At 32.6% G+C, this 20,052-nt stretch overlaps 1 long non-coding RNA gene across 1 annotated transcript; it reads left to right on the top strand.

Moving 5' to 3' along the window:
- The first annotated feature begins 1,650 nt into the window (after window positions 1-1,650).
- On the top strand, window positions 1,651-9,664 carry LOC140451550 (uncharacterized). Its single transcript, XR_011952076.1, has 2 exons — window positions 1,651-1,792; window positions 9,381-9,664. It is a non-coding gene; the product is annotated as an uncharacterized lncRNA (long non-coding RNA).
- The last annotated feature ends 10,388 nt before the right edge of the window (window positions 9,665-20,052 follow it).

The following is a 20,052-nucleotide window of genomic DNA, read 5'->3' as shown; positions in this document are numbered from 1 at the left end:
ATATTTTTAGTCTATTTTTGTATCATATTATTTAGTTTATTTTTGTATCATACTGTATATTAGTTTAGATATATAAAATTTCTTTGTACTAACTAATAATCTGTAAAGCGCCGTTATCTTGCATTTAAATAACTTTCTACACAAGTTTCTAAAACCTTCATAGAATCGTAACAATGAAAGGATTAGTATTTTCCAAATTACCCTCTGACGCATTCCAAAATACCGCAAGTTGAGACAAATACCCTTATCAGGTAGTTTTTATCAATGATTTGAAAGTTAAAGGTATTTGAAAAATAAACATATCTTTTAATACGTCGAGGGGTCAGGGGGGAGATTTCGGAATGTTTGTGATTGAGGGGAGAGAGTGGGCATCAGTATCAGTTCAAATTCCAGCACTGAAGGAGCGTCAGGCTCTACTCGCCCCAGCGGCATATTAGTGTTTTAAACCAGTCGGTATATTAATAAGTTCGTGTCAATATTGTATCACCGACAAGTGTGTATCATATGCAAGTTATCGGCGTTTAAAATACATTGTATTTGTTTAAATATATTTGTTCAAACGTTCTTTTCGAATCTTCATTTTTCCCAGTTTTCTGGGTGGTCCTTCAAAGAAATATATATATAAAGTGAACCTATTTCCCTAAGGAAAAACCTTGTTCCCCAAGGGAAAAAACCAGCGACCTATTACTGGTGCGTGAAACAAAGCCATCAGGACAAATGTGTAAGGACAAACACTTACATCTTCGCTCAAATATAAAAAAGTAAATATCACATAATTTCATTTTTATGCAATTGAAATAGGAAAAATTTTAATAATTTACCTTAAATGATACTTCATAAGGCTTCAAGCTGCATCTGCAGCCTGCCTCATGACTTAAGCTTTTATATCATAACTTTTACTAATATTATTTTTAATTACATGCTCTTTCACGTGAAAAACTTGATTTGTCAGTACTAGATTTTTCCGTTTGGGATTGAAAAGATAAATTATGATGAATTTTTAAAAACCCAGTTTTTAATACTACAGTTATTTTGTACATTAACTGAAAAAATATAATTAAAAACCAATTATTACTAATTGTCAATTTGGTATGTATTTAACATATGTTTAACCTCAAATTGGGAGGTCCAAAACTGTCAGATGAAGGCGGTAGGTGTCGCGTCAGTCACGCACAGAGCGAATATCATCTGCTTGGAAATTGTATTATTCGGGGAATCACTGAATTCTGTTCATGTGATTCCTCGTCGGAGACTATAGTGGTGGAATTTCTCGAACTTCGAATTACGACGGGGATCACCCGGGTTAAAATATCTTAATACTTTAATATTCTTACCTCTTACAAATTCACGAACAACAAGTAATACCAATCGCACAGAATGAACGTTCATAGCCAAAAGCCCTTATTTATTCTTCAAGCAATTACAAAAACCAATATTTCCAACTTGTTATGTGACAAATACACACAAATTAGAAATGTTTGGAAATATTTTTAAAACCCCCGCTCATTCTGACGTCAGACTTAGGTAGGTCATTCTAGGATTCTAGGCTAAATATGATTGTCAAGTTGTTAGGCAAATCTAGGGAAATTTTGGCAAAAATTCTAGGGAATTAAAAAAAATTATCTGACAACCCTGCAGTGGCCACTGAGACCAGGAGGCCACGCCATTTTAATTTCATACTTTCATACGACCGGCAAATTCTGGTGCTGATGTTGCATTAATTAAAAAAATCTGTTCCTTAAAACGTTTGCGAATTTATTTTCAAATCCGGTGTGGAATCTATACAATGGAAGTAAGTATTCAATTTTACAATTTAATAATATATTAATTAAGTCATGGTTCCCACAGTCCTACATTAATTTTTGGAAGTGTGACTGATTCTCTCATATTTTTTATAACAACTGAAAGCCTATGGTGTTAATAATTTGCAATATTTGTCTTGATCTGTCTTTGTTTGAAGCTGTTCTTTGCTATATGCTTTTCACATAATAAAAGTGCACAGATCTCACTAGAAGAGTGCACTATAAAAAGTGTGAATATCTCTGTAAAAAGTTATTGTTTGTCTTTTCAAACCTTTGACTCATTCTAATATAAATGTTGTTACCTTTGGCACATCTAGAGTGTGAAGACTTTTGCAATTAGATGTATATTCATTCTCATCCTTTAAATATGTTATTCTTTATATACTTGCAAGGCAATGAATATTACTTACCATTTTTATCATAGAAATGAATATTTTTCTTAGTGCTACCTGTATAATAACAAAAAACATATTCTATCACATAGTAGGTGGAATTAAATAGTTATTGTACTGAATCTTCAGTATAATAGTCATTCCCTTCATTTATTTATTTTGAAACTTTACAAACACTATAAACTAATAGTAATTACATATAAAGTGCTTACAATGAATATAAACATACAACTAATGCACTAATTTAATAACAATAAAATATATGAAAGAGAATAACGCTGATGAGCAAGCAATGTCTTTCACTGATTTTTACATTAAGGTAAATGTGGGAGTAATTCACATTTTAATAAATTACACAACTTGAAATACATATAATTTAAAGAAAATTCCAATCTGTTTGTAAATTTGGACGATTTTCACATTTGGTCCTATTGAAGATAGCTACAAAGGAGCTGTGAATTAAATTCACAAAACAAATTTTTGACGTTTTACTGTGTTGTCATGTCTTTATAATGTATATGTTGTAGGCTTCAATTACAAATACAGAAGCTTTCAAAAATACATTTTTATTATATTATTATATGAATTATGCAATTTTTTTATTTTTTTATATACAACACGAACGAATAAATACTCGTTTCTTCTCATATAAATTGCAGTTGTTATTACAACATTTTTTTGGCATTTGCCTTTGATAATAAGCTAATAGATTCGGCAATCCTCAAACCGCTAGTTGCCAGATTGTTACAGATGGTCACCAGATATCTGTGGAAAGTACCTGAATACTATTCTTATTATTTTTTGAAAGAATTTCTTTGTTACTTTTAGTTTGTTAACGTTCTATTGGATTTTTATTAATTATAAATCACATGCTATATGCTATTTCCCGATTTATTAAAAAAACATGGCAACACAGTCAAGAACCAACATTTCGTTCTATGAACTTTAATTGACAGCTCAATTATAGCTATCTTCAATGGGACCAAATGTGAAAATCGTCCGTAAATTTTTTACCAAGATATTCTTCAGACAAAATACTTTCTTCTAGAACTAATTAACAGATATCAGTTATAATTGATTTTTTTTATTAGGTGTTTAGAAAATAAGTGCATGGGGTTCAATAGTTGACAACAAGTGTTCTAATAAATGACATGTAAAGTTGTAGTAGTTGACATCATATAATAGAAATTGTATCTTTTAAAGTTAAGTGTGATAATGTGGTTAATAAATAAAAGTGGTTATTAAATTTCGAATACATTTTTAAAGAATAGTAAATTATTATGATTTATTCAATTTCCTAACATTGCATACTTAAACTAGTATAAAATTATGAAGAATAATAACTCAAACCACACTAAGTCTACATATTATATTCGTTAAAGTCAAAGTTAAAATATTTTTGTTCTCTTCTATCTAACTCAGATTGTGGTAACTTAAATATTATATTTCCAACAAAATATTTATTCGTTTCTCTTACCCAAAAACTTAACAAGCACAAAATCATTAATGCTGAATTTCTTTATTAATTAGTCATTATTGAATGATACATACTCAGAGTTTAAGTCTTATCTCACTTGTTATTAAGTCAAAACTAACATCGTTTGTGGAGGAATCAGATTCCACCTATTCTTCATCTGAATCAGATTCCACCCATTCTTCATCTGAATCACTGCTAGAACTTTCAACCTTCTTTTTTCTTTGTTCTTTTTGTTTAACTTTTAATGCCCCTGTCTCTTCTTTTTTAGTTTTCTGTTTTATGCAGCGTTTATTTTCTGCCTTTCCTTTTCTTTTTGTTTTTCTTTGTTTCTTCCATCAATATGAATCAGAGCTTACTATAGAAGGGAGTTTTTCCTTGGGCTGTCTTTTCAAAGTATAAAACATGACGAGTTTGAATGGAGATGAATTTATTTTGCCCCCCTGTACACTGGAGCTTTTATTGGCGTGGAACAAGCCATTACTGCATCTTCAGTTGTTGATTCTGTAGAATTTTTGAGTATATATTTTTCATCTATATTTTGTGCTGTTGGAATCACATGAAGTCTACTGCCATTACTAGAACTGGAACAAACCATTACTGCATCTTCAGTTATCAATACTGTAGAAGTTTTGAGTATGTGATTTTCATATATATTTTGTACTGTTGGAATCACACAAAGTCTACTGGTTACAGCAATTTTTCCTCACTTATTTCCTTTTCCAGGAAAGCCAGACCATCATCATTTAATGTTATTGACTGTATTGAAGAATCTTCTAAGTCATTTTGATTTTTGTGACAATTGCTTTTCACTTTTGAGTAGCCTGTAGCATTCTTATCCCAAGGCATTAAACCACTTTTTTTGAAGGCATTTTTCATAGTTTGTTTCTCAAAATTTTCAAAATTTTTATATACAAGAGGTCAGCTTTTCTTAAATTAGGTATTATATTATATATATATTATATTATATATATATTATTATATATTAGGTATTAGGAGTATTATCTACACATCACTGGTGAACTTTCCACCTTGTTTTCATAGGTTTGGAAAATCCTATGTCAAGTGGCTGGAGAATACGAATTGAATTGGGGTGTAATGCTATAAGTATTATTCTATTTTTGCTGTAAAATTCACTGGTATGCAGTATTAAATGACTAGTATGACAGTCAATAAATAATACAGCAGGTGTCATGTTTTGTGTTTGTAGCCAAGGATGATCCCAGCTCTCCATTCATCCAGCCACTATCAGATTTGCCCATCGACCAACCTGTGGGTTTTTTTATATTCATATACAATCATAGCAGGAGCAAAATTGCCATCAGCATTTGCAGTTATCAAAACAGTCATGCATTCTTTTTATCAGCATTAACCTGTTGGTAAACACTTTTTTCACGGAGCAAAATTGCCATCAGCATTTGCAGTTATCAAAACAGTCATGCATTCTTTTTATCAGCATTAACCTGTTGGTAAACACTTTTTTCGCCATTAAGAACCAGTGCCTTTTGGGTTCAGAAATATATTATGCAGTCTCATCTGCATTGAAAACGCATGAAGGATTGTGTAGTATCTGAAGTTGATCTTTGTTTGACAGATAATTTGTTATTTCATCAAACCAATTTATTATGCCATGCTTAGTTACTAAGGCTCTGGAAGCTGTTAAATTTTGTGCTACTCGTTCTTTTAAACAAAGATGTCTTCTCAAAAAACTTCCTTACCATGCACAGCCAGGGCGGACAGCAACAAAATGGAGTGTTTTTTCATTCGTTTTATTTTAATTTGTATACTAACCAGCAGCTGTTTTTTTGTTACTGGAAATTTGGCTTCTGCTGAGTCTAGTATCCATTGTACAAGCAAGTTTTCTTCATTGGATGTCAGAATAGTCTTTGGACCCATTCTTCTAGAAATAGGAGTATTTCCTTTCATCTTGTACAGAAGAGTTACTCTGGGAACCTGATGTCTTTTTGCTGCAGAGGCTATTGGCATCCCAATAGGAGGCATTTTTACCTACAAAAAAAACTGTGATGTTATAGTTGATATATTGTGTTGCAATAGTTGACATGCTGTGTCATCTACTGGTTCGGACAATGGCAGAATAATAATAAAAATACACAAATGCTAATTACTAACTAAAAAGAACAGATATCCACTTTGCCTAGATCTGTGTCTCTTCTCCAGTAGTTGATACTAGTGTCAAGTATTGGTGTAATGACCAAAATTTGCTTTAGTAGTTGACACACCACAAATAATTTTGAGGTTAGCCCCTAGAAGAGTTTCAAAACGTCGAACATGTTAAGTTAAAAGATTCCCTAAGTCTAGACAGACTTAGGGAATCTTTTACTAATGGTATTCCCATACTACGGTGCCAATACATGCAGACTCTAGGAAACTGTAAGTTTCCCATCACAATATGGACCTCAATAAAAGTCTTAATTTCATCCAAGTTTGTCAGTGGAATTCTAGCAATATTTTTTTGTGTAGCATATAAATTTGTCATATCAGCCATTTGTTGTAGTATCTCATCAGGAATATATTTGGTAAAAAATTCAACTGGTGGTGGCAAATCTACAACAGGGGTAGTCAGAATGGTTGAATGCCAATGAATATTTCTCGTTTCATATTGTACATTTTCCCCTTGTATCCAAATTATTTTTGATTTCTCAGTAAGACCATGTTTTTTCTCAAAATTTGTTTGGTTCCTTTTCAACTCATCTTTGTCATTTTGCCCCATATTTTCACCATTTGCAATTAGCTCCAATCTTTCTTCATCTGTCAAATCTATATCTTCAATGTCGCTGATTTCAGGCTGATTTTCATTTCCATTATTTTTTATCTTTAGTTACATCTAGAATGTCATTATTTCTTTGTTCTCTAGATATTTCGTCTGACTGCCAACCATCATCATCATCTGACAGGAACTCAATATCTGAAACATCATCGTTCTCAAGATAATGAAGAAGTTCTTCTTGGGTTAGCTTTCGTTTTGAAATTTCTTGCGTTTGCCATTATCTAAAAAACAAAAACAAACGTATGAAGGAGAAACGTTAGTAAATATCCATATAAAACTAAAAAAAAAAACTTTTGAAAACTACATTTAGTCAATTTTTAGGGGTGCCCCTCCCTCAACAATTTATTGTCTCGCGTCTACACCATACCGACACTACTAATACAAAATAGAAATAAAATTTATAACTTTTGCAATAACATGGTCCAATATATTGTCTACAAACTGCGTTTGTCCATGCTAATGTACATACTAATTCAAACTACGTGTGTGGACTTTGTATTATATATAGAGCATTATAAATTATTATGGAACTCCAACACTGAAACATATACTTACCAATAGCAAATCATAAAACTTCTAATTTTAATAGATTTACAAGAAAACGTAAAATATATGACATAACCTAAAATGCACCTATTTGCACAACACGCCACTCACCTTTTAAAATGTTGCCTAATGTCTGTTGTCAAACTTTATCGCATTTACTACCAACCTAAGAAACTTTAAAATATGTTGTACTTTCTGATGTACAAATGTAGATTAGGAGGTAAATAATTCTGAATTTAATATACCTAAGGCAATACAATTCAATGTACATGGTAATGTACAAAAATAGTGAAAGGGTTAAACAAACTGCGATGCACTCTTTATGTTGTAAGATTTCTTCTTGGATTGTATCCATACAATTTCCCACTGATTGAGCATTTTGATGGATGATACTGCTCTTTATAACTGAGGATCCTCCTATATTGGTGGCATCCTCTTTTTCATGAAAAACCTCGAGCCTACCGCTCCGTTTGGCCAAGCCTCTCGTTTCCATGCTTCTCTACAATCGTCTTGTCTGATGGTAACTTTCATTGAGGCATAATGTTCCGGGTGGGATGATGAATGCTCTTCACATTTTACGCCTGGAAAATTTGGCTCCAAATGGCCTTCAGTTGCTCAGGTTTAGTTCCTGTTTAGTGGAGGAAGCCCAGTGACATGAAATGATATAAATTTTGGAACTGCTTGAACCTGGGAAGTATTTTCATTTCGGCCCACCACAAAACGACGGGTTCTACGTTTGGCTACTTGCCACTCATTATTTTTATTAGGTGTGCATACCTGATCCCCTAATTGTTGGATATCTTGCATGTTATTTGTAATCTGTGCCTGTAAAACTGCACTGTTTACTTCTTGCTGAGTGAAAACTTTATTTTGAGGGTTATGTTTATGTACTTTATAAGAAGAGGAAGAAGAGGACGAGAAGTTTAGGAGAGGAAGATTCTTTCCTGTTTTAACTTTATAAACAGTATAGGAATTGAGAACGGCATAGTCTATAAGGTGAAAAAAAACTTTTTTTTGTACCATTTCAGAGTTTTTCTTACTCAAAACTTTACTCAAAAGCATATCTGTTCTGTCAATGCCACCCATGTTATCATTATAACTTATTATGCATACCGGTTTTTCTATATTGGTCCCATAGCCTTTTTCTATTACTTCCACGGCTTTATTATGAATTGAAGTTAACACGTGGTTCCGGCCCAGTTCCATTTCAGTGTGGTTAATTTACAATATATACATACAATAGTATGTATTGTAAATTGGTTAATTTACAATAGAGTATGTATTGTAAATTAACCTTGTATATCGGTAGTCAATCCGGTATGCTTGTAGTGCTTCCAGGATTTTGTCAAATTCTACCATGTCAAAGGCTTTATGGAAATCTACAAAAGCCAGAACGAATGGTTGATTGTATTCGATAGTCTTCTCTATTACCTTTTTAATGCTCTTTAGGTGACCATTTGTTCCATATCCGGTACGAAATCCTACTTACTCTGCTGGCTGGTAAAAATCAAGTTTTTTCTCAAGACGATTCTTTACTATTCTTGTAAGGAGTTTGTATAGGTGACTAAGAAGACTTCAGGTCTGTAGTTTTCTAATTCACGGGGATCTCCTTTTCTGTACAATATAATTACCTCAGCATTGTGCCATTTTTCGGGTATATTACTGTCCAAAAGACACATTTCAAAAAGGTTTTTTATTTTCTTAAGTAGGCAAGTACCTCTGATTTTGATGGCATCAGTAAGTACACAATCTTCGCCTGGAGATTTGTTATTCTTAGCTTTTCTTAGAGCTAGTTTTATTTCGTCTATTGTGATAGTTCTGATCCTTGTTTCACAATGCCCATTTCCTTGTTAATATTTCTGGCACTTGATCTTCTCTGCTATTTGCTTTGTGTTGCCTTGGTACAACAATTTGTAGAAGTCTTCAACCATTTTAAGGGTTTCCTCTCTGTTGGTTGTAAGATGACCATTTCTATCTTTAATCTACAAACCTATAACTTTTCTATTTTTAAGGTATTCACCATACCATAAACCGATTTTCCGTTGCTAGTTACTCTGTGTTTTTACAAAAGTGTAGTACAAAATGTAGGTATCCAAATGGATACTTTACCAAATAACTGTTAACGGTATTACATATTTTAATCCAACTTTGCGTACCTAAATTATTTATACCACGCTTTGACTCATCTGCTTAATTTTCAAGATCTGAACGACGCCGCTCGCAAAATCGCCTTTTGCACATCACACATACAAATGTTTGTTTTTGCCTCTAAGACTAAATTTTAACCATGAATAAAGGCATTAAAATGTATTGGTTTTTTGTTTATATATTTCATATAACATGCCAAATGTTTCTAATTATTGTAATCTTTGTTTCAGAATATCAATGGAAGCCTTGTGTCTGGATGTTTATGAACAGTTTTGTTTCTTTTCAATTTTCAAATTTTGTGCTGAAAACAAGTTAAGAAGAAATAAAGAACTGCTGTTTTAATCAACGCTGAATTGATGGGAAACAATTTATGAAATTTTAGTTATAATTGAATCAATGAGAAAGTACCAACAAAAGTACTAACATTTATCAGAAGAGTCTTATCTATTGGAAATATATGAAATTCATTTATAAACAAATGTTATATGGATTAAATAATATTTTTCTCGTTTAATATGTTGTTTTATTTTATATAGTATATGGCAAAATATGCCTTAAGACTAAAACACAATTTATGATTTTTAATAATCATTGTATTAGCATTGGCTTTAATTTTGAAAAGCCAATTTGTGATTATTAAAAGTTGCTTTTATGGTTGTTTTGCATAACCTTGTAGACGTTCAAATTTTGAAATTCCTATATTAATTTGGTGGAATTAGGTTTTGCCTAACTGCAGAAGGTTTTAGAAGATATCGTTGAAAAGTTCGCAATTTGCCTTTCGATAATATCTTCTGTCTGTGGCAAGTCGATTTTGCCGAAGAATCTTAGAATTATTTTCAATAATTATTGCGTTAGCATTGGCTTTAATTTTAAAAAGCCAATTTATGATTTATTGTTAATCTCGTTAGGCAAAATTGCTGGTTGACTTGGTTGCTTAACTACGGAAGGTTTTGGAAGATATCTTTGAAAAGTCTCCAATTTACCTTTCAATATCTTCCATATGTGTCAAGTAGTTTTAGAATTATTTTTAATAATTATTGCGTTAGCGTTGGCTTTAATTTTGAAAAGCCAATTTATGATTTATTGTTAATCTCGTTTGGCATAATTACTGGTTGACTTAGGTTGCCTAACTACGGAAGGTTTTGGAAGATATCTTTGGAAAGCCATTATTTGCCTTTCAATATCTTCCATATGAGTCAAGTAGTTTTAGAATTATTTTTAATAATTATTGCGTTAGCATTGGCATTAATTTTGAAAAGCCAATTTATGATTTATTGTTAATCTCGTTTGGCATAATTACTGGTTGACTTAGGTTGCCTAACTACTGAAGGTTTTGGAAGATATCTTTGGAAAGCCATTATTTGCCTTTCAATATCTTCCATATGAGTCAAGTAGTTTTAGAATTATTTTTAATAATTATTGCGTTAGCATTGGCTTTAATTTTGAAAAGCCAATTTATGATTTATTGTTAATCTCGTTTGGCATAATTGCTGGTTGACTTAGGTTGCCTAACTACGGAAGGTTTTGGAAGATATCTTTGGAAAGCCATTATTTGCCTTTCAATATCTTCCATATGTGTCGAGTAGTTTTAGAATTATTTTTAATAATTATTGCGTTAGCATTGGCTTTAATTTTGAAAAGCCAATTTATGATTTATTGTTAATCTCGTTTGGCATAATTGCTGGTTGACTTAGGTTGCCTAACTACGGAAGGTTTTGGAAGATATCTTTGGAAAGCCATTATTTGCCTTTCAATATCTTCCATATGAGTCAAGTAGTTTTAGAATTATTTTTAATAATTATTGCGTTAGCATTGGCTTTAATTTTGAAAAGCCAATTTATGATTTATTGTTAATCTCGTTTGGCATAATTGCTGGTTGACTTAGGTTGCCTAACTACGGAAGGTTTTGGAAGATATCTTTGGAAAGCCATTATTTGCCTTTCAATATCTTCCATATGTGTCGAGTAGTTTTAGAATTATTTTTAATAATTATTGCGTTAGCATTGGCTTTAATTTGAAAAGCCAATTTATGATTTATTGTTAATCTCGTTTGGCATAATTGCTGGTTGACTTAGGTTGCCTAACTACGGAAGGTTTTGGAAGATATCTTTGGAAAGCCATTATTTGCCTTTCAATATCTTCCATATGAGTCAAGTAGTTTTAGAATTATTTTTAATAATTATTGCGTTAGCATTGGCTTTAATTTTGAAAAGCCAATTTATGATTTATTGTTAATCTCGTTTGGCATAATTGCTGGTTGACTTAGGTTGCCTAACTACGGAAGGTTTTGGAAGATATCTTTGGAAAGCCATTATTTGCCTTTCAATATCTTCCATATGAGTCAAGTAGTTTTAGAATTATTTTTAATAATTATTGCGTTAGCATTGGCTTTAATTTTGAAAAGCCAATTTATGATTTATTGTTAATCTCGTTTGGCATAATTGCTGGTTGACTTAGGTTGCCTAACTACGGAAGGTTTTGGAAGATATCTTTGGAAAACCATTATTTGCCTTTCAATATCTTCCATATGTGTCGAGTAGTTTTAGAATTATTTTTAATAATTATTGCGTTAGCATTGGCATTAATTTTGAAAAGCCAATTTATGATTTATTGTTAATCTCGTTTGGCATAATTACTGGTTGACTTAGGTTGCCTAACTACTGAAGGTTTTGGAAGATATCTTTGGAAAGCCATTATTTGCCTTTCAATATCTTCCATATGTGTCAAGTAGTTTTAGAATTATTTTTAATAATTATTGCGTTAGCATTGGCTTTAATTTTGAAAAGCCAATTTATGATTTATTGTTAATCTCGTTTGGCATAATTACTGGCTGACTTAGGTTGCCTAACTACGGAAGGTTTTGGAAGATATCTTTGGAAAGCCATTATTTGCCTTTCAATATCTTCCATATGTGTCAAGTAGTTTTAGAATTATTTTTAATAATTATTGCGTTAGCATTGGCTTTAATTTTGAAAAGCCAATTTATGATTTATTGTTAATCTCGTTTGGCATAATTACTGGTTGACTTAGGTTGCCTAACTACGGAAGGTTTTGGAAGATATCTTTGGAAAGCCATTATTTGCCTTTCAATATCTTCCATATGTGTCAACTAGTTTTAGAATTATTTTTAATAATTATTGCGTTAGCGTTGGCTTTGCATAATTTCTGGTTAACTTAGATTGCTTAACTGCTGAAGGTTTTGGAAAATATCTTTGAAAAGTCTCCAATTTACCTTTCAATATTTTACGTATGTGTCAAGTAGATTTATAATTATTTTTAATAATCATTGCGTTAACATCGGCTTTAATTTTTAAAAGCCAATTTATGATTAACATGTTGACTGCCTAGCTGATTTAGTACTGTTTGTGATTATGTATTTGTGAACCATATTGGCACACAGCACTATTTGCCAACGGCAAAGTATGTACCTATATGGTGCACAGCATGCTGATGTAGTCAATCATTGTATGTACCTGTACAGATCCACAAGCTTAATATTTTATATGAAAATTTTAATCAGTTGGCCTCCTAGACCATTTTTGGAGATATGGCCTATTATTTTTTGGCAAGGATGTTTCAAAATAATACACTATTTTAGGTAAAAAGAAAAATATTTTATTCATCAAATAAAAACAAATCAAACAAACAATGAAACAATCACTGCAAAGGTATTTACAACAAATCAGACAACGTGTCCACAATGTTTTAGAAGTTTGTTGTGCTTCTTTTCGTCCCTCTTTCTTCGCGACATAGCAATTTTGGCATCTTCCTTTTTTGTCTGTCTTCTGTAAAATGTGTCGATTTATATATTACGAACTTTCTGCTGTCTTTTTTGTAAAAAACTCTTTTTGTTTGTTGTCACTGAGTTATACAGATAACTTGCGTTTACTACAGCTATATTTAGCATAATAATAGCATAATTAATCTCGAATGCAACTTTTACTTGTAAAATAAATATTAGTTGAATTCCAAGCCAAAGACAGTTCACAGTTCACCTCAGTCTCTCCTAGAGCCCTAAACTCTAGGGAGCCGATCAACGGGGCTCTGCTACAATTACCTACCTAGACTCTGAGGCAAAATGTCCTTCATCGTACCACAACTCGACAAATCTACAAGCTTATCTTGTTCTTCTGGGAGGCATTGGATTTGTTCAATTGTATAAAATATCAAAGCTTTTTTTGTACAAAAAATATGTATTTGTATTTTCTTATAGTATTTGATTTCTAATATCAACTTTATTATACACAAAATAAGGTTTATATACCTAATCTTTATCAACGAAGTCCATTATTTGAAGCTTCATTTCTTTCGTTATGTTTTATCCAGGCACAGATTCAAAACAAAGTTCTATTCTGCTGCAATCAAGAGTGAATAGCCTCCTTTATATTTGTATTCAAATAGTTTAAAATATTTGGATTGGACAGTTTTATCGGATTTTGTCGCAATTTCTAAATTATTTTGTATGTACAATGTAGTCAACCAGGCTCTTTGCATTCCGTTTTGTTACAAATATGTATTTGCCTCTTATGTCTTGTTTCCTTACAGTACAAGTGACTTCTATTAGGTGGCTATTGATTCTACAAAAAGCTATCATTTTGGTTCCGTTTCTGTTTTCTATTACTTCTCGATACACTCCTGTACACCCTTTACTTTCATTAGCATCCTTTCCTACTCTGGCGTTGAGATCTCCAAAGATGAGGACATTTTTGATAATTTTTTTATTGTTTAGTATATTCTGTAGAGATCTATAGAATTTTATTATTTCCTTTTCCGGTGCTCCTTCTAGTGGGGCATAGATTTGTATAAAGGTTATTGTCGGTGGCATTTGTAGCGTTCCTAATATTCTTGAATTTACGTATTTTAACAGATTGACTTTCTGGTCGTTTTTTTGGCTACTATTTGTTAAGTTGATCTTCCCTTGGAGTTTTTTTCTTGATTTCACCTTTCTTACACAATCCTTCAATACGGTGCGACCAGTTCAACCTTGTATCCATAGTAACACCTAGTAACTTTACTGGTTCAGATGGTTTAACCCATCTATCAGAACTAAATACTATTTTCTGGGTTTTCTGCTCGAAGTTTTGTTACAATTAAACCAGGATTTAGATAAAGGAATAATGCCATACTTTTTAAACAAGGGTTTACACCAGGCGCGATATTCCGCCGAGTCAATAATTCTGATTGCTGCTTTTTGAAAAGTGCTGTACATACTGCATTTTTAAATTTCAAATTTTTAAATTTTAAAGTTGTATAAACACTCTTTATACCAATACTGCGAAAAATGTTACTAAAAATACCATAAATGAAAACAAAACATGATATATTGGTACAAAATAACTGGAGAATATGCTTATATTACATCGTAGCTTTACAAATATGCAACAGCCAATTTCCTAACCGAACAACCTTTTTATTTGAAAAAATATCAAAGCTTTTTTGTACAAAAAATATGTATTTGTATTTTCTTATACTATTTGATGTCTAATATCAAATTTATTATACAAAATAAGGTTTATATACCTAATCTTTATCAAAAAAGTCCATTATTTGAAGCTTAATTTCTTTCGTTATGTTTTATCCATGCACAGATTCAAAACAAAGTTCTATTCTGCTGCAATCAAGAGTGAATAGCCTCCTTTATATTTGTATTCAAATGGTTTAAAATATTTAGATTGGACAGTTTTCCCGATTTTGTCGCAATTTCTAAATTCGTTTGTATGTACAATGTAGTCAACCAGGCTCTTTGCATTCCGTTTTGTCGCTACAAATATGTATTTGCCTTTTATATCTTGTTTCCCTAAAGTAGAAGTGACTCCTATTAGGTGGCTATTTTTTCCACAACAAGCTATCGTTTTGGTTCCGTTTCTGTTTTCTACTACTTCTCCATACTTTCCGGTGTACCCTTTACTTTCATTAGCATCCTTTCCTACTCTTGCGTTAAAATCTCCAAAGATGAGTATATTTTTGGTAATTTTTGTATTGTTCAGTATATTCTGTAGGGATCTATAGAATTGTATTGTTTCCTTTTCCGGTGATCCTTCTTTTGGTGCATAGACTTGAATAAAGGTTATTGTCGGTGCCATTTGTAGCGTTCCTAATATTCTTGAATTTACGTATTGTAACAGAGTGACTTTCTGGTCGTTTTCTTTGGCTACTATTTGTCAAGTAAATCTTCCCATGGATTTTTTTCTTGATTTCACTGCTCTTACACAATCCTTCAATATGGTGCGACCAGTTCAACTTTGTATCAATAGTAACACCTAGTAACTTTACTGGTTCAGATGGTTTAACCCATCTATCAGAACTAAATACTATTTTCTGGGTTTTCTGCTCGTTTTACTTAAGTTTTGTTACAGTCAAACCAGGATTTAGGTAAAGGAAGAATGCCATACTTTTTAAACAAGGGTTTACAGCAGGCGCAATATTACGCTAAGTCAATAATTCTGATTGCTGCTTTTTGAAAAGTGCTGTACATACTGCATTTTTAAATTTCAAATTTTTAAATTTTAAAGTTGTATAAACACTCTTTATACCAATACTGCGAAAAATTTTACTAAAAATACCATACAATGAAAACAAAACATGATATATTGGTACAAAATAACTGGAGAATATGCTTATATTACATCGTAGCTTTACAAATATGTAACAGCCAATTTCCTAACCGAACAACCTTTTTATTTGAACAAAAATCAAAGCTTTTTTGTACAAAAAATATGTATTTGTATTTTCTTATACTATTTGATGTCTAATATTAAATTTATTATACAAAATAAGGTTTATATACCTAATCTTTATCAAGGAAGTCCGTTATTTGAAGCTTCATTTCTTTCGTTATATTTTATCCATGCACAGATTCAAAACAAAGTTCTATTCTGTTGCAATCAAGAGTGAATAGCCTCCTTTATATTTGTATTCAAATGGTTTAAAATATTTAGATTGGACAGTTTTCCCGAATTTGTCGCAATTTCTAAATTATTTTGTATGTACAATGTAGTCAACCAGGCTCTTTGTATTCCGTTTTGTCGGTTCAAATATGTATTTGCCTTTTATATCTTGTTTCCCTAAAGTAGAAGTGACTCCTATTAGGTGGCTATTTTTTCCACAACAAGCTATCGTTTTGGTTCCGTTTCTGTTTTCTACTACTTCTCCATACTTTCCGGTGCACCCATTACTTTCATTAGCATCCTTTCCTACTCTCGCGTTGAAATCTCCAAAGATAAGGATGTGTTTGGTAATTTTTGTATTGTTCAGTATATTCTGTAGGGATCTATAGAATTGTATTGTTTCCTTTTCCGGTGATCCTTCTACTGGTGCATAGACTTGAATAAAGGTTATTGTCGGTGCCATTTGTAGCGTTCCTAATATTCTTGAATTTACGTATTTTTACAGAGTGACTTTCTGGTCGTTTTCTTTGGCTACTATTTGTCAAGTAAATCTTCCCATGGATTTTTTTCTTGATTTCACTGTTCTTACACAATCCTTCAATATGGTGCGACCAGTTCAACTTTGTATCCATAGTAACACCTAGTAACTTTACTGGTTCAGATGGTTTAACCCATCTATCAGAACTAAATACTATTTTCTGGGTTTTCTGCTCGTTTTATTTAAGTTTTGTTACAGGCAAACCAGGATTTAGGTAAAGGAAGAATGCCATACTTTTTAAACAAGGGTTTACAGCAGGCGCGATATTCCGCTGAGTCAATAATTCTGATTGCTGCTTTTTGAAAAGTGCTGTACATACTCCATTTTTAAATTTCAAATTTTTAAATTTCAAAGTTGTATAAACACTCTTTATACCAATACTGCGAAAAATGTTACTAAAAATACCCTACAATGAAAACAAAACATGATGTATGTTGTGTATTAATAATACTCAGACTTTTTACAACTTAAAGTTTATTCCAATACCATAACCAAACATGGCCATTCCCTAAAATCGACCAAACTAAGAACTACTCAATGACAACTGTCACCACTACTTGGCCCTGTCTCTAGTTCCGTTCACAGTTACTAGTGACAGGGTGCTTACACATATATAATATTTCTCCCCCTTTTAACTACAACTTACAATAGATTTACTTAGTCTAAAAACCTAGCCGGTTTTTTCTTTACTCGCTCTGATCTACGTACAATATTTAATTGCGGTGATTCCGCAATGTTATCCTTATTCACGTCACTATCTTTTATTTCCTCATATTCCCCAGATAACGTTGGTGTATTAATTGCACTATTGTCCGTATCATATGACTCAATAACGTCAGGAGCACTAAACTCGCGAATTACACCAGGTTCCTTCATGGATAGCTTGTCACTGTTTATCGAACTATCTATTTCAGGAATTGCACAAACATCAGAGGTAGAGTCATTCCTCCCCTTATCAATTTTTCTCATATGATCTACATGTACAAAACGAACATGATCATTTACCATCAAAATATAAGTAAAAGGACTGACTCTTACCTTAACAATGCCTTTGGACCATTTATCCTTTTCCCTTCTTACATTTTTAACAAAAATCTCTTCCCCAATCTCAAATTCTTTAAATTTCAAAGGATCACAGGGTATTTATATATGTGTAAGGACGGGTGCTTACACATATATAATAATATAATATATTGGTACAAAATAACTGGAGAATATGCTTACATTACATCGTAGCTTTGAAAGAGAAATGTGGGACGTAGGAGGATTTCCTGGTTGCGAAATTTAAGGGAATGGTATGGGTGCAGTCAATACAGTTGTTCAGAGCTGCAGCCAACAAAGTAAAGATTGCTGTGATGGTAGCCAACCTCCGATAGTAGACGGTACTGCAAGAAGAAGAAGACATCGTAGCTTTACAAATATGTAACAGCCAATTTCCTAACCGAACAACTTTTTTATTTGAAAAAATATCAAAGCTTTTTTGTACAAAAAATATGTATTTGTATTTTCTTATACTATTTGATTTATAATATCAACTATTATACAAAATAAGGTTTATATACCTATTCTTTATCAACGAAGTCCATTATTTGAAGCTTCATTTCTTTCGTTATGTTTTATCCAGGCACAGATTCAAAATAAAGTTCTATTCTGCTGCAATTAAGAGTGAATAGTCTCCTTTATATTTGTATTCAAATGATCAGGGGCATCTGAAGAGTCAGTATCCTGCACTGAAAAATCATCTTCATCTTCTGATGATAACTCCACACGCTTTCGGCTTTTATTTGGCTGAACCTGTTTGGAGGAACATGGGTTTTGGTCACTAGCAAATGAAGTTTGGGGATTTAAGTTCTCATCGTCGTCGACAAAGTCATAAAACACTGATACTTTTGCCGGGTTTCACATTAACTTTGGTTCCCTTTTTCCTTATCTTAGGAGTCTGATCTTCTCTAAGACTATGAAGGAGCTCTTTGAAACTATTGTCGTGGTTCTTCTGAATGTTTTCAGGATTTTGGTTTTCCTCTTCATCAATAATTTGTGGAAGCATAGACAGCACTTTGTTCCTATTTAGAGGCGCTATACCGCACTTTTTAAAACCGGCAATCACATTTTCTTTCTTCAATGAATCACACAACTTTTTCAATATCATTGGAATTTTCTTTCTTCAATGAATCACACAACTTTTTCAATAACATTGGAAATTTATCCTTAGGAACAGTTGCTTCCGCTCTTCCTGGGCCCTTTTTCCACTCTTCGAGAATCTGTCGCCATTTTGCTTTCAATGGCCGAAAAAATGCCACGTCCAGAGGTTGTGTCAGATGGGTGGAGTTAGCTGGGAGAAAAATAAAATTGATAGCATTGTCTTTACACAACTTCACAGATTCAACTGATAAATGGGAAGACAAATTGTCCCCAATCAGAAATTTTCGACCCGTTTGTTTTTTCAGGTATAGAAGAGCAACTGTCAGTACCCAATCTTCGAAGCAGAAGGAATCAAACCAGCCAGACTTTGTTCGGTTGAACCTGGCGTTTTTTGGCCCATCTTCTGTCCAGCTTTGGTACAAGTGCAATGCCTAATAGACTACGTAAGGGGGTAAAATAGTGCCATCAGCAACGGCTGCAAACATCACAGACGTAGATGCCTTTGATGAGTTTAAGATCCTTTTTGGATATTTTGTCCCTCTACGTGTAATGACCTTTCGTTTACCAGGGTCATCACTTAGGTTCGTCTCATCATAGTTAACAATATTAGATAAGGGCACATCCTTTAATTCATTTGTCAGTTCATCAAAATAGTTGTTAATTGTTTCTGGTGTCACACCAGCTCTCGATCGTTTAATATTCTGACACATTCTCACGGCCAGTTGATCCTTATGACGTTTTAAAAATGATTCAACAAAGTCACGGCCAGGAAGGTTACCTTTAAACCTCTTAACTTCTTTCCCTCTTCGGTCTAAGAAATCTTTTATAAGGAGTCGTAGAGTTAAAGAGTCAATAGGATAGCCCCATTCGCCACATATCTTCAGCCTTTCAACAAACAGTTGTTCTTCTTCGAGAGATAAAGCTGTCTGACCACTGTGTTTCTTCACATTGAGGCCTCTTTTTAAGTGCCGATATACAATACTATAATGCAAACCATGTTTCTCAGCAGACTTCCGAAGGCTTAGTCCCTTCTGTCTGTCAGAAAGTGCATTTTCGATTATTTTTGGATCGTGCTTTTTGTAGCCCCCTCCAACCACCGGTTTGTACTTTCTTGGCATTTTACAGGGCCCTGAAACAAAACAGCTATGCCATTTAAGTGTCTAACATAAATATATAACACACAATATGTATTTTATCTAGTATAAATGTGATTTAGTATTACAATTTTCTTGTGGGGTGAATAGAAACAGTAAAAATTATGTGTTTCTATTCACCCCATAAATTCTGAAAACATAGGCTAAAAAATATGAATAGTTTTTGAAATAGTAAGGGAAA

Source organism: Diabrotica undecimpunctata, chromosome 9 (genome assembly GCF_040954645.1).
Source record: "Diabrotica undecimpunctata isolate CICGRU chromosome 9, icDiaUnde3, whole genome shotgun sequence".
Lineage (NCBI taxonomy): Eukaryota > Metazoa > Arthropoda > Insecta > Coleoptera > Chrysomelidae > Diabrotica > Diabrotica undecimpunctata.
The sequence above is the reverse complement of the archived record's forward strand: the minus strand, read 5'-3'. Positions and strand labels throughout refer to the sequence as shown.